Source organism: Drosophila gunungcola, unplaced genomic scaffold, assembly GCF_025200985.1.
Source record: "Drosophila gunungcola strain Sukarami unplaced genomic scaffold, Dgunungcola_SK_2 000001F, whole genome shotgun sequence".
Classification (NCBI taxonomy): domain Eukaryota; kingdom Metazoa; phylum Arthropoda; class Insecta; order Diptera; family Drosophilidae; genus Drosophila; species Drosophila gunungcola.
The window spans coordinates 8,645,769-8,661,573 of record NW_026453197.1 but is presented as its reverse complement, the minus strand read 5'-3'; the positions used below and the strand labels follow the sequence as shown (position 1 = coordinate 8,661,573).

The 15,805-nt window shown below is 38.9% G+C and overlaps 1 protein-coding gene across 3 annotated transcripts in view; it reads right to left on the bottom strand.

Moving 5' to 3' along the window:
• Positions 1-15,805, bottom strand: part of LOC128262513 (uncharacterized) — a 34,198-nt gene that overhangs the window by 8,269 nt on the left and 10,124 nt on the right. The gene's annotated exons all lie outside the window — the stretch shown is intronic.

Sequence of the window (15,805 nt, the reverse complement as noted above, 5' to 3'; positions counted from 1 at the left end):
AACTTACGAATGTTAGAGCAATATATCTTATATATTATTAAAATATGTAAGTATCAGAACACAAATTAATTTTATTTTATCATTTTATTTCTTTGAAAGAGTAATTTAATATCGACCATTTCATATACAAAATATTGGGCATTTTTAATATCTAGTCTGATCACGTATTGACATGGCTTTCGGCATGGTTTTATGCCACAAATCTCTAACTGACTGAACATTCACATACCAATATGCTCACACAGAGTCTCATCCACACATATTTATAAATATACATATTTTGGGATATTTTTGACATTTGTACGTATGGCTGATTTCCCGTTTTATTGCCATGGCGTTTTTAGGTCCTGGCTTGGCATTATAAATCAGTTTATAGCGAGCGAAGGACAAAAACGGCCCATGAGTGCTCAACCCGCTCCATTCCACCTGTTTGCATTTATTGTTTTTCCCCAATAAAATATGAATAAATTGTAGCCTGATTATGTGAGATGAAATTAAAAATGAATTTATCCTCTTGTCGTAAAAAATGTAACGCGGCTGAGAGAGGCCATCAAACGTTTGTCACACATTTATAATTTGAGCAGGGTCGAAATTCTGGATTGTTCATGGCAGGCCTCAGGGGTTTTATATTTTGGATGAATTTTAAAACCAATTATGTATTTGTAGGACTGTTTGATTTTATGCATGTAGGACTTGTTTGAATAACGATTTCCTTCACGGATGCCACAACTTGTAGCCATATCCAACCTGTCATAGCCCAAGCGCCACTTCATTTCGGAAAACTCTGCTATTTTCCAATGGCACTGCCCTTGAGACCCCACTCTACCTAGGTAGACAAGCAAAGAAGCCATTATGAAGCGATTTCCCCCGACTGCAACTCAATTCCCTTTCATTAGGTTAGACTTTCTGGTTGCTCCACTGTCATTTAGCGCCTTCTGCCGTCTGTGGCCTCCATTTCATGCCACACTAAATAGACAAGGTTGCAACAATCCGGCGGCAAATGAATGTCCAAACAAGCCAGCCGAGCACGACCGTGTGGGAGGTGCTTTGTAAATCCCATCAAATAACTGTAATTGCAAAGTTTTTACAGCCAGACACGAGGAGCACGCCTATGAGACCTCCTATCCCCGATCCTCCGTTTCGCAAGGACAATGCACATGCAACCCGGCCATTTGTCGGGCTACCAGCGGGTGCAAGGGGGTACAAGAAGGGGGGGAAGTCCCGAAGGACTACTCCGGAGGAGGCGGAACTACGTCCCCACAACGTGTGCAATAAATATGAATAACGAGCACAACGTGAGTGGCACACAAAGTAAAAACGAGACCGCACTCGACATCGCAGTAAGGCAGTGAAAAGGCAGATTCTGCAGGCCATCCCTGGCAATGGCCAACCATCCTGGCCAAAACCCCACGCTGCAAATCCTTGGAGAGCATCCAACCTCATTGTTGGCGACACGCGGCGGCAAATATTTGCCTCTGACGCTGCCTTTTGTTTAAATCTTGTTTATGCAACATGCATGGCATATATTAAGAAGTGCCGACCAGACTCCAGTACTCCGGAGTGTCAAGCAAATGTCCAGCAGCGCTCTGATTTACACCCGGCCATCGCCAGATGGGATGTGTGCTCCAAGTGTCGGTTCAGTTAACAGATTGCTCTGCGGCTTGGTTACTTTTGTCCAGCCCGAGGACCTTGGTTGGATTAGGCGACAGTGTATAATCGAATTGGGAAGTGGGTCAGGGGGTTTTACGGATTTGTAGACTCATCTTTCGATTGGTATTAGATTTCACGGGACAAACTATCGATTCGGGGGCAAGTCCAGATTTAAAACAAGATATCTTAATTTAGATGTCTAGTTTTCCATTTAATAATAACATTTTGCTCTTCTAATTTCGTAGTAATTAGTGTTATTCTTCATACTAAATACTAGTTGGTCAAGTTTCTTAATCTATTTGTTTAAATGAAAATTTTTGACATTTTATTAAATGTATTGACTCTATATATCATATTCTGTTTTCCTTTCATTTAAATTGTTTTAGATTAGAAGTGAAGACAAATACTTCATTAATTTCAAATATTTGTCACCCATTTTAAAATGTTTTACATTATTTGAGCTTTGGTGTAGACCAAAAACATGTTCTTAACCTTGGTGACACCTTTGGACAGGTGAACAAACCCATGTTTAAAATAAATTTAATTAAGCTCTAAGCATAGCTTTTCGTAACTTATAATTGCTGAAATTATGACACTTTCTGACAAAGCATATTTCGGAAACTTACAGAACCAGCTAATTGAAAAGAGTAAAACTAGAAAGGAGCAAACTGAAAGTTTGGCCAGTACTATGACCTGAACTGGCACATAATTTCCATTCCACATGAACTCTCTGGCCAAGAGCAGCATTTGCCTGACTGACCACACAGTGTACACGAAGAAACTGGCAAGCAACTATGAGTTTCTTGGCCAAGTGGAAACTTTGCAAAGTACAAGTTTATGGAGCTTGGCCTTTGAGTTACACGTACACTGATGCAACAGATGGGCCACTACTGCCAGCTGGCATTTTAATTTCTATTAGCAAGAAACTTACCCTCCAACCTCAACCCCCAGAATATCATAGAGGATGTCTGCTGCGCCAAATTCATCATAATTTGTGCTGACGCTAAAAATGTAAAATCCCATTTCGCTGTAACCCAATACAATATCAGGCTTTTACTCCCACCAAACCCGGATCCCATCGACCACTATTAGTGTCTCGACATTGTGCAGTCATTATTCAGTCAGATTTGACTGCCATCTGGGGTTATCAGCCTCCCGTTTCGAAACCGAGGGAGGTTTATTGAGGCGGACTTGACGCCATCGCGTCGGGGATCGCATCCTTCGCTCCTTCGCTCCATCGTCCTTTGGGGGTGGCTTGAAAAATTGTTGACAATTTCAGCTTAATGCATTTTTATGTCACTTCTTCTGGTTTAGCGAAAATGAATGCTCCTGCTCTTGTTTGTTTGTCCTGCACAAACACAGACCCACTCTGCCAACACATGAGCTGAAGGGAGGTCCTTGCATTCGCAGAGCCACGCCACCAATTCTGACCAAGCCGTATCGCTGGATCCATTCAACGTCAACATCCAGGACTCTGTCTGCGTCTGTGTCTGTCCTTTGTGTTGATTATGAAATTTAAGCACAAAAACCCGTGACAGTCTGGCCGCCCCCTTTATTTTTGTTTACGCTTAAAGAGTTTGCTCCTTGGTGTTTGGCTTTTAATGGCACATTTTCCACTTTTCGGTTGGCTTTTGGGGGATGCCACATTACAATTTAATGTTTTCCGCTCTGTAATTGCGAACAGATTCGTGAAATGGCACAGAGAATGTGGATGCAAAGGGAGCTGTTTCATTAATTTAGCTATATTCGTTAAAATGTCTAATCACTTAATAAGATTTCTTTTATGTGTAATTTCTCTAAATAACAAAAGTTCCTTAATTGTGCATTTTAAATCTTTATAAATAAACAATAGAGGCAAAATCGGATAGACAATATCCAACAAGTTTTTAGGCACTTCTTTTTAACAGTGCACACCCAGAATCAACATAACATCCTTGGCCATTTATTTAAAAACTAAATAAGACAAGCATCGCTAAATCGCCAACTAAGCTCATAAAATCCCACGAGCAAGTGCCCGAGTGTAAAGCAACGTGGGAAATGTTCAAGTACGGGAAAAGGGAATGAAAGGAAAATAGATAGTTGGTTGAAAGGGAACGGAGGATGCGAGGTAAAAGGCTATGAAAAAGTGCAAGGATCAAACAGCTGAAAGTGAGGCACACTCAAAGCTGGTCTAAATAATAAAAGAAAGTGGGAAAAGCTGAAATGCTGGCCTCCGGAATGAGTTGAAAAACGAGGGGACCAAGACCAAGCGTATCATGTGGTGTCTGGTCTCCTTTTCAAACCTACTCCCCAAAAAACCTCCATCTACCGATTCTAATCTAACACTGGAGATTGTGCAGGAATTTGTTGCAATGAGCTTTTTATTATCCTTTTTCGATCTCACTTGTGTGTGTGTGTGAGGAGGGTGTGTAATACTAGGTTTTCTATTTTTTTTTTCCCGATTTTTGCTCGCTTTTGCATTCATTTTCCGATGCGAGAGGTGAAAATTGCAGTGCCAGCGTGTTTTTCCTCGCACGGAGCACAGGTAAAAATTTATACTGTTACCTTGTTGCCACGCCCCCCAAACACACACACACAAACACACACACACACTGTGTTTCGCCCAGACGTTCAAATTATTTAAGGATTTGTTAAATTTCCCCGGCTTTCTCTGAATTTTTTGTCCACCAGCACCAGCAGCAACCTATTTTATTTTTTACACAATTTGTCGTGGCAAGGCGGACAAAATGGGCCACACAAGTGTCTGTTAAATGGTCGTTTAGGCCGAGGGGAGTCCTCCAACCGAGGACTGGGTGGGTTCAAGGTTCCCTTTTTGCCTTTTCTATCGCGAAAAGAGCTGCTGACTTGTTGACCTGTAAATAACTTGAGTTTAACGAAGAGATTAACGTTCCAGATTCGCTGGCGAAATTTTATACATTTTTTTGTGAGCTCCTATTTCACGGGAAATAAAAAACGGTAGGGTTTGGAAATGGGCAAAAATGTGCAAAGGAGATTTACGAATTGCTGAGTTGAATATTTGAAGCTCAAGATTTGTTTTAGCAGCTTGAGATCTATGACAAGGCTCTTGATTTTACTTTACTTACCAATAAACAAATACAAAATTTTGTTTCTAAACAAATCTTTGTCAATCGCTGCGTTTTATGCATAACTTTTTTTATGTCAAGCAACCATTATGCAAATGCTAACCATTTATCAAAATAATCATAAATCTCTGGCCATAAAAACTATTTCACATATCCGATCTCAACGAAATGGAGACATTAACAAGCAACCCCTATGTCATTTTATATATCTCTATTTTCTAATCTCACCCACTCAATGGACTTAACCCACCCTCGGGATTAACCCTCCCCTGCCAGCACAGAGTTTACTTGTAAGATGGAGCGACTGGAAGCACGCGTAATTTTTAATTTACCATGACATAAATCGTATAAAACTGTCAAAGTCACTAAAAGCACGAAGCAACAGCCTGCGCCCTGCTGTCTGCCATGTCCTTTGTCCTGCGACCTCCTCGGGGGCACAAATTACGTCCCAAACACACAAAAGGGTGTCGAAAGTCAACAGAGGAGCAGTCGAAAAAGTAAGGTATAGGGGCCAATGGAGCGACTTCGAAACAAAACAAAGGAGCAGGATGTCGGCCCAGGACTCGGGACTGGCATTAATAAGTAAATCTCCAGCATGTGACGGCTATCAGTGGCACTTCCGCTTCCCCACAGTACTCGCTCGATACAAATATATTTTATATGTATATGTATGTCCGCCCACTCGCTAGTAAACCGAAACCATTTATATTTTATCTTGTCGTTGTCGTCGGTTTAGGTGAAGCGAACTTCTCTAAAGTTCCTGCTACTGTGAAATGAAGTTGCCACTCCTCAGAATCTGGGGAATTCCCCGAGCGTGTGTGTGTAAGTGTGTATTTTGTCCGGAAGTTGGAATTCCTGCCCTCAATGCCTATAAATTTAACTTAGTCTTTTGCGGAACTTCTTCGCCAGCCGCCTCAGTGGCTTTTGTTGTTTTGTCATGTTTGTTATCCTATTTGTCCTGGCCAAAAGCAAGTCCGATCCGGTCCGGACCAGCAGATCCAACATACTCGTACACTCTGGCTTGGCTTAACACTGTGGCTGTTGATTTTCGGCCGAGGATTGCATTAGTTTAATTAGGTGAACAGAGGTGACAGCAGCCAAGATAGATGCGGTCAATTTGTTTGGCCTGGCTCTTAAACTTAAGCCATACAATTTGTCACTTTGCTCAAATTCTTATGCAACTTGTAAACTTGATAGCTAAGTAATAGATTAATCTAAATACCACGTCTGTTGTTAAATCGACCAATAAGGTATATCTAAGGTCATCTGCTGTTCAAACAAGCTTTTACTTAATGCACCACAAATACAGAAAAATATATATAATTTGATTTTGATTGATTTTCTTTTAAATTTTTAAAGCTCTGCAATATTTCTGTTTATTGATTAATAATATTTAAAATGCGAACTTATTTAATTTAATGAGGACTTAAATTCTTTGAAACTGCATACAAAGAAAGTTGTAAGGACAAAGTCTCTTCCTGCAATTGACTTGTCTGGCATGTTTGCCCAATCGATGTGAGTGACATTATGATAACCCAATGACAGCTATTTGCCAAATCAGACATGTTTGGCAGGGGGGTGGAGGGGAAGAGGCTTTGTGTAAATCAATTGATTGGCAATGCGTTTTGATTGCCAGCCAAAATTTGGTCCGGACACGCGACTTGATGGGTGGAAGATTTGTGGCCGAGGGTGAATCTATTTGATTTGAGTTTCTGCGAGACGACGAGGGGTCTTTCCCTTTTAATATATTATTGCTCGACATGCACTCCGAAGTTGCTTTATTGTCTAGAAATCAGCAGGCATGGCATTCGAAGGGGGCGGCGATAAGTCCAAACGAATTGAAATTGCAAATTAAAGCGACTTGCGTTAATTTCCACTTGCCTGCTGCAGTTCAATGACACAAATAGCCGGAATGGTAAAATACTAAATGGAGTTTTCTTCGATTTTCAGGGGGGACTGGCAGCTGGCAATTTATTGAAAGACGAATTTCTGGCTCTGAGCTGACAGCATTAATTCGCTTTGATTTGTTCAGCCTGGCGGGGAAACAAAATGTTCAATAAAAGTTTTCCATTAAAAGTGGAGCGCAGATTTCCCATGAATGGAAACGAGTTCGCTAGTCAAAGTTGGCTTCAAATACTTGCCATTTTCTTTGCAAGAGAGTAATTAATGGCCAAGTATTTATGTGGAAACTTTATTTATCAAAATTAACATTATATTCTGAATAACCAAAAATTAATTTATTGAAATTAAGTAAATTTACAGAGAATAAACACATAAATGTTTCTTATTTATTTTCTCTTAAATCCATTTTATTAAAATAATAAAGCTCAGCCACTAAACTGATAATCGGCTCATATTGTTGCTCTTAGACTCACCCACTTACACGCATTCAACCGAGCCATGTTATTTGCGAATGTGCATGCAATATTCTCTTAGAAATATGCTTATCTTATTGGGATATATACATTTTTTTGGCTTGTGAATATCCCTCAAACATTTGGCCTTTGGTATGTTTTTTCCTCTTGAATTGTTTTAATATTTTATTATATTTCTCGTTTGATGCAGAACGCAGCAATGATTTTTCCCCTACTTTTTGGCTTTGGATTTGGCCTTCTACATACAAGTTTTTCAGTTATTTATTCTTCCTTGTGTAAAATATTGTGTGGATTAAAATCAATTTAACATGTATATTTGTTTGTGCTAGCAAGGTTAAATTAACTTGTAGATCCTAGCATTTTTAGTTAACTGTGGATTTTAAGGAACATTTTTGTGCATTTTTTTGATAAATTCCTTTACTTGCATTTTTAGAAAATAACATTAAGAACAAATATGAACGGTGAACAAAAATACAGTGGCCAGTTCATACTTTTTTTAATGCAAACAATAACATTTCTCAAGCTTATGTTTTTATATTAACAAATATGGTATTAAAAATGGATTAGTTCAGTTCAAAATTGTTATGTATTAGTACTTTCTAGCATAATAAGTAAGTTTTATTGCCTTGACCCGGAAAACTGAATTCAAATGCATTTTCCCAGTGCCCCATAAAAGGGGGTCAAAGTTACCAGCAAATTAAAAGCAAATTACCTGCCAGGAACACAATAAGCAGCTGGATATATATACACTAAGCTACATAGATATATGCATGCATCAAACATCAGGCAGTTTGACATTGCCTAGCCTACCGCAACAACAATAAATGTGGGTTACCTAGTGGGTGGGCGGATTGGATGGGCGGTCGGTGTTGTTTGGGGGCCGGACAATTACCAGGAGGCCAAGAGGCAGACACCGCAGAACAATAGTTTCCTGTTTCCTGAGTGCTAAAGTTTTCATATGTCTGACCCATGGAGTTCCAGTATATCCACCCGATTCACCTTGCCCAATTAACCACCCACCTCCCACTGTAACATGTGAAAAAATCGAGTCGTATTTGGAAAGCTTGCATGCTCAAGTTATTACACATAAAAAATAGATTTTAAAATAATTATGTTTTTCACAAAATAATTTTTTAGGCTCATTTCAACCACAACAACAAATTTCTAAATAGAAACATTTTATCATCTTAGAAATGTTGATTTAATAACTAATTTTGGTGCATAACTTAAATGCCTTTAAAACTTTTTTTAACAAAGGCCTACCCATTTATTTAAACCAAAATATTTAAAACAAATTTTAAAACTAGATAACATTGCTTGAAAGAAATTAAATAAATTTAATTGAATGTTAAAGTTGCAAACAGAAATCCAGAAAAGTTTTTTAAGTGCTTTGTTTTACTCTATAAATTTTGTAAGAACAAAGTATAGTTATAAGCCCCATTTACTCGCAGTGTAGTAGAAGTAGTGCCCCCTACTGGAACATTTTTAATGCAATTTTCACCTAGCTAGGGAATCTCCCTCCCAATCGCCCTTTCTGTGGCTTCCTTGACGTAATTACTAAATACTCTTGGCGCTTTCTCTGTCCTGCTTAGGTCCTTTTGGCCAGCACTCTCCTCCTTTCTCTCGTCCTGTCCTGCATTGTTCTTTGTTACTTATTTTCTTATCGTCTCGGATTTGTGGCCGCAAAATGTTTCGTGAGCTTTTGTTTGGAATTTGGCTAGCCCGGCTTTCATTTTTCTTATTTGTCTGGATATGGGTTTTTCCTCCTCGTCTTTTTGGCTCTCTCCGCTCCGCTCCGCTTTTTTTCTTTTTTCCTCTGCCGCCTGCGGTCTATTTTGGCTGGCATTCCTTAAGTACAAGCGTGTGCCATGTTTATTTTTAATTAATTTTCCCTAAGCAGTCTAAGACCCTGCCGCCGCCCACAAAAACAAAAAAAATATCCTGCAGGCCAGGGAGAACTCACTGGAGCTCTCGATTTAGTATTTTCTTTTCTGTTTTGTTAATTTTAGCAATTTTCTTCTTAATTACCTAACGGGTTTTGAGCACAAACCAGTCGCCTCTTCCATTTGAGGCCACCCGCATAAATGTTAATTGTGGTAATTGCGGGAGAAGAACCGAACTTGCTAATTTTTCTGGATGTTTTGTGTACAGAAGTCTTTGTTATATATATTTTTTGTTATATAGAAGTGAATTTGTAAGATATACAATTAATTAAAACTTACGCGATAAACGCTTATGATTCATTGCACAGCGCCCCTGGCAAATTCCGTGGCCCAGAAAACATTCAACTGGCATTCCGCTTTGCAACGGATTCAATTCCAGTACGCTGGCCTGTCGAAACGTTCCGCTAATCGTGCAAATTTCAAGCACAATTGAAGCCAGCTCAATTAAACCCACAAACATGGACCAAGAGATGAAAGGAAAAGGGGGGAAATCCTTTCGCATCCATTGCCCGACTATTTCCCCGCCCGAAAATTCGCTGGAGTATTCCGTTTGGCCGGGTCAAATTAAGTTGAAATTAGCCAGGTTTAAAGTATAATGAGCGTATAAATGATTAATTGTTTTTCCAGGAAATTGATAAGGACAAGAGGGCAGGTCGTGCTGTCGCTTAATTGACTTGGCTTTATTGACTGCGCGAATTAGTCTAATTGGTCACTTGTCACTCGATACCTGAAGAACTCCTCAAGACCAAATTTTTTGTGGGAAATTTCCATTCGGGAAAAATTATTTTCGGTCCCTGGACGCGCTTCACTGACTAACGGGCTGTAAAATTAAATAATCTTTTATCAATTCCCCAAAGCATTGTCAACAACAATTGAGGTTCGTCTTTGGGGGCCTTTCGACGATTTGTCACAAAGCGATTCCTACTTATTTTCACAATAATTCCATTTGTCCTTTTGTTAGCAAACAAAAAAAAAAAAAACTTTTCCATTCTCTTCTCGAACGACCGCAAAGTTTCAATTACTTGAACTAATTTATTAATGTTGTTGAAATGTTATTCGGGGACTTGTATATCTGGCTGTCTGCTTCGGCATACTTTGCCGGATATTTTATGTCTAGGAAGGCGCAGGAATTCGGGAACCAAGGGGTCTAAGAAATTTAGCAAAATTAAAATGAAATAGTTAGAATTCTTGCGAAGCAGAGTTAGATAGAATTAGCATTTGGTTAAATTTAAAAAGCTGCATTTTTTATACCATTCATATTAAAACATTTTTGTGCGTCCGACTATTTTCTATAAATTCAATTTGTTAATGAAGCTTTAAACCATCCCTTCTTTAATGAACTTCCAGCAAATTATTGTCAGACTTTAAGCCGGGTTCCTGCCGAGCTTCGGAAAATCAATTTAACTTTAATTAGTATGCCAGACATGCATGTTCAGAAAGCACTCATTTTACAGAGTGCCGAGAATAATAAAATGCCCAACTAGAGCTGCATAATTTTTGGCGTTAATTCAATTTACACTTTGCAAAAGCGCAACCGGAACTTCACCCCGTTTACCCGTTGGCCGTTTTTATAATACACAAATTTAAAAACTATATAGAAATAGTGTGTGCAACAGCTATAAAATATTTTACAAGCAACAAAGAAACTTTTGCTGCTAATATAAAGCGGAAATGCCGCGCAAACCGGATGGCAAGGGAGCGTACTTTGGACTCAGACATAGACATCAGTGGAAAATGCGTCTTGTCAGCCCGTCTATTGGCTGTTTTCCCCCTTTTCAGCATAAATAATAAATATGGCATGTAGTAAATGTAAATGCGCTGTGAAAATTCCATAAATTCAAAGGCCCAGCTGTGCATTCCCTTCATGACATTTAACACTTTGGCAAACAGCAGCCCAACGAATCGGTGAGGCGGCAAGTTAGCAAGCCATTCAAATGCACTTGAGATTCCTGGAGCAACAGCTGCGTCCTTCCGAGGACGAAAAGCGAAAAGGACTCCCGTCAGCGATGGCAGCGTGATGTGGTTGGCATTGCCAATTGGCGGTGGCCAAAACTACTTTGAGATGCGAAGTGATTAATGATTGTGAAACGTGCTCAGATTGTTTGATATATTTAGAAATGTGCTGATTAGGAAAAAACTGCCTTCTTTGCTAACAAGATGCTAGATTAAATTACAAACTGAGTTATGAAATTTAAAATTTATTGCAGGAATGGTTTTCAATAACAGTTAAGCAATCGTTTTTTTATAAACAGAACTCCTTTAGTTTAAATCAGTTTCTATAAGTGCACATTAAAATGGAAATTAATGTTCTGTAAAACAGATTCCAAATAAAGGGAATGCACTTAAGTAACAATGGTTTTAAAATATAATTTAAAGTCGGTAACGTCTTATGGAGTTTTGTCTATCTTTTAAAATTGAATTCTTTATTGAACATTATTACAATTATAAAAACCTACTGATTTTTGTATCAATCCAAATAAATATTTTTCAAATTGACTTAATACATTAGAATTCATTTAAAAGAGTTGTGTATTTAAAAGTTTTCTCTTTACCCTTTTTTTCGGCTCACACATCGGTATATAAATTTCTTTGTATACTTTAAAATACTAATTGACCCAGTTTACAATGTGCCCTCACGCAGTCATCTCTGCCACACGAAATGGAACATTGCTGACTGGTTGGCGTGCGAAGGCGCCAAATCCAAATTAAATAAGATTTGTTTGGCTGCCGTTCAAAGATGCCGAACGGCAGGTCAGGTCAGGTTCTTCTGTCCACCCGCAGGATGTCTTTGCCGCTGGCAGCCTCATCCTTTCCCCTCTGGCCCCCTGGCCTTAACTTTCGTTGATGGCACCGACCCGGTGCCGCGCATTTTAATGAGTCAAAACACAGCCCGTTTGAGTCGAAGGCGTGAGATGTCGGATTGTTTGCCAACAAACATGCGTCAAGTTCAAGTTGGCGTGTGAAAGGCAAGGAAAGGCAAGGCATGGCAAGGCAGTCATCTCCTCTGTCAGAGCCAAAAAATAAGAAACCAGAGGCAGGCAAACACCAGAAAGGGACCAAAGTTTTTATCATGACGTCTTGGCCTTAATTTCGAGTTTCAGTCTCGGCTTTCGAGGTTTTTGGTGTAGGCCACATTGTGTCGTTTGGAATTGTTTGCTAGGGCGGGGCCAAAGAAAAATGTGTTTAGAATGCGGAAAACTTGTTGAAAATTGAGTTTTGTGTGAAGTTTTATTCATTGATTTGCGGCTTCATGTGGATTGGGGTGCGTTGCGGTTTCTTGGGTGGAGTTTTGTGGCCTGAAAAGTGTGCGTACGGCAATGACATGTGGTTGCAGGAACTAAATTACTCTGGGCCCTCTTAGTTCTACTTAAAGTTTCAGAAACAATTAAGGTCTGTATGCTAAATTATTTAACGAAATTTTATTTAGCAAATCTTAAATCTCTTAAATTGTTAAGTGTGTCGCTGTTTACTTATTCAGTTTTTCGTTTAATTAACCTAACGATTTCCAATCAACTCTTTAGTTTGTCCTTTGAACAGGCGAATGCAATAATACCCCATTGCCAATCACACTTTGGAGCGGTATTAATTAAATTGACAGTAATTCTTGGAGCTTACTTGCCACACTTTCCGATAAATCGTGCCATCCCCCCGACTTCCCGCAAATGTCAATCGCAATTGGCGAATGCCAGACCTCTAGAAAGTTTCCCTATGACCCGCTAGTGCCATTCGATACGTACGTGTTTATTGGAAACTCGGTTGCACGTTCATTGTTTGAGGTCACAACACAATAGTGAAAGCATTCGCCACAACGAAATGTGCAATAATTTTTAGCAGGAAACTTTTGTGAGGAACACAGCCGACACAGTTCGACATAACGACATGGAGATGGTAGGGAATTTTTAATCAATACTTTGATTACTTTCGTTGTTGTCGCAGCAATTACCAGGTGTTTGCAAATGGTATTAGGGAAAACTGTCAAGTTTATTAATTTGCCACTTGAGCGCTGTTGCAGTGTCTCGTAAATTGCTTAATGGCAACATATTCATTATGTTTATATTGCTGCGTCGTTGGCGAAGGTAAAAGTTAAAAGTTAAAAGGTTGGGGCGATGGTTACGTTTTCTGCTTGTTTGTTGATTGCCAGACTGCAAAAGCCAGCAGTTGCACATGTGAAGGCGACATGGCCATTAAAAATGCAGCACCACCTCCCTTTCTCCCCCGTATTGAGCTCCTTTCCCTTTTCTCTCGCTGTGTTATGAATTGCAATGCATTTCGAAGTGGCAGTCCAAAATGGCAGCTTCCAAAGGAATTTACCTTCCATGGCAGGTGAAAAAGGCTTTTGTTTGGAAGAAAACTCCTTGAAATAATATGTAAAAAATTTAATATTTATTGAAAATCAAAGTAAATCTCCTTAAAGTGAATCTGTATCAAATCACAATTTACAAAAGCGTGGCTTCAATCATTCATTTATAAAATTTCACAATGACAAAATTTATTTGCATTCCACAAAACGTAATCAACGAGAAAACCAGCATTCAGCATTTCCTTTTCAAATGTGGATTTAAAATAATGATAAAAACACTAAAAACTACTAATGAGTAATGCAGAACTCATTAAATTACTATACCTATTTTTAAACATGTAAACATTTTCGCACATTCTTTTACATTAAAGTGGGCGCTCCTCATTTTCGGAATCAAAGGTTAGCCAAAAGCAAAAACTGATTAAGTAATTAGTTACTTAAAAAACTGTCGCAATATATGTATCTAGTAATTTCACTGGTCCGCTTTATAATGCTTTTAAGCATGGCTCAGGGGGCGTGGCACGTGGTAGGGGTGGCTTAGCGGTTTGCTGCATAATGGAGGTGAAAATTGTTGTATCTCCGCCCCGTTTGTCGTGTATGTGCAACGCTTTAGTGTTATGCGCCAGGCATTTACCCACGTAGATATTAATAATGATTATTAACTATTCGCAAGCGGGGCAAGGAACAGAATCGGGCAACAGCAACAACAACTTGGGGTAATGGCTGGCATGCATGGCATATATGCTCGCATATATGCGTATATTAAAATTCTCGAGCATGCAAATCTGTCGCTTACCCGACGGCGAGCCAGATAATTAGTGTGTCTAAAAACAATAACGCGCCAGAGGGGACTTAAGCATGATATATATTGTTCTTTATAAGCTGTTGCGGGGGACTAATGTTCCCTTGACAAATTCAAGGGCTTTTATCCCATTTTCTTTCCTGGTTTTTGCTTTAAAGTACTTTCAGTTTTACTTATTCACTTAATAGATTTTAAATAAAAAATTATTACATAGACAATATTTGTTGTTTAAAAGAAAACATAGGAGTTCCTAGTTAATTTTTAAAAATATTTGTTTTAACTTTCCAAAGAACATAATTAAAAGTTATTTGAAATTGTGTATTTTCTAATAAAGAATAAGTAGTACTGATATAACAAATTTATGTATATTTTCTTTTTAATAAATTTGATTGATCTAAATTTGGGTAACAATGTTTTAAGAGTATTAGGATAAGAAATTAAAAACGGAATAAAAAATAAATATGTAACCCAAAAATTGGATTGCCTAAACTCCACCCAAATTATCCATTTATAATTTTTTACTGTTTTCCCCTTTGCGATTTGCATTCATGGTGCATTTTGTCAAACTAACACATCGTTTTCCGGTGCATAGTTTTGGGCCCCAAGCCGATGCCAATGACCGGGGTCAGATGGGACCCCTAATGGTCGCATAGGGCACGCACTCGCACACAGGCGAAATTGTTTCCTGTTATTATGTAAATTTCTTCGTGGCTCAACCCGATCCGCCTTGCCCGCCTGCACATGCCATGGAAATAGTTTTCCTTTTCGAGGGCTTTGCATCCCCGAATTGACCTTACCAGAGCAATTAAGCCGCTTAACCCATGGCTGCAGCCATATTTTGCAGCCCCTCTCTCGATGGGATGTCGCCATAAAAATTGTTAAGCTTCGTCCCATCCGCTTGACAACGAAAACGAAGCGAAAATGAAAAATAAAATGGCCAAAAACATTTGGCCGTTACAGCTGCAGTTTGTCAGTCGTGGCTAAAGCTTCAATTTGTTTCCCTTCTGCTCATCCTCCGCACGGTTTTGGCTCGCTTTTTTTTTTGCTCTTAGCCGAATCGAGATTTTCATGCATTTTATGTAACGATCCGGCCACCTACCCACCCGTCTAACCTCCCCCGCACACAGGTCCCTGCATCAATAATAGTTGTTTGGGGGTTCCATCGGAGCACTGAGCGAAAAGAGACATACTAAACTCGAAGACAACATTTTTGAATTAAAACGTATTCAGGTTCTTCCCAAAGGTTAAAATTGTCCACTTGAAATATGGTAAAGGCCAGCTGCTGAAAATTGTTCAAACAAACAACTATTTCAGCAGTTTCAGACTAATTATATATATATATATAGCAATATATCACAACAGATGACGCTTTTGACTTAATGGCTTTCCGTGCGAATAATGTTATTATTATGCTGGCGCCATCTGTCGGTAGCATATCTATTTTGAAATTGGTATTGGAAATTGGATCCTTTTTACAATTTGTGCTTTACGATTTTTTAGTTTTAGAATTCTTGGTTTTAATTAAGGACCGTAAATTAATACCAATTCATTTAACCGAATATTTAATTTTCTCAGTGTTTATTGGTCTGGTATGGTTTGGTTTGGCGTTTGCATTTGGCTATGCTTTTTTAGCAAACGAGCAAACGACTCAA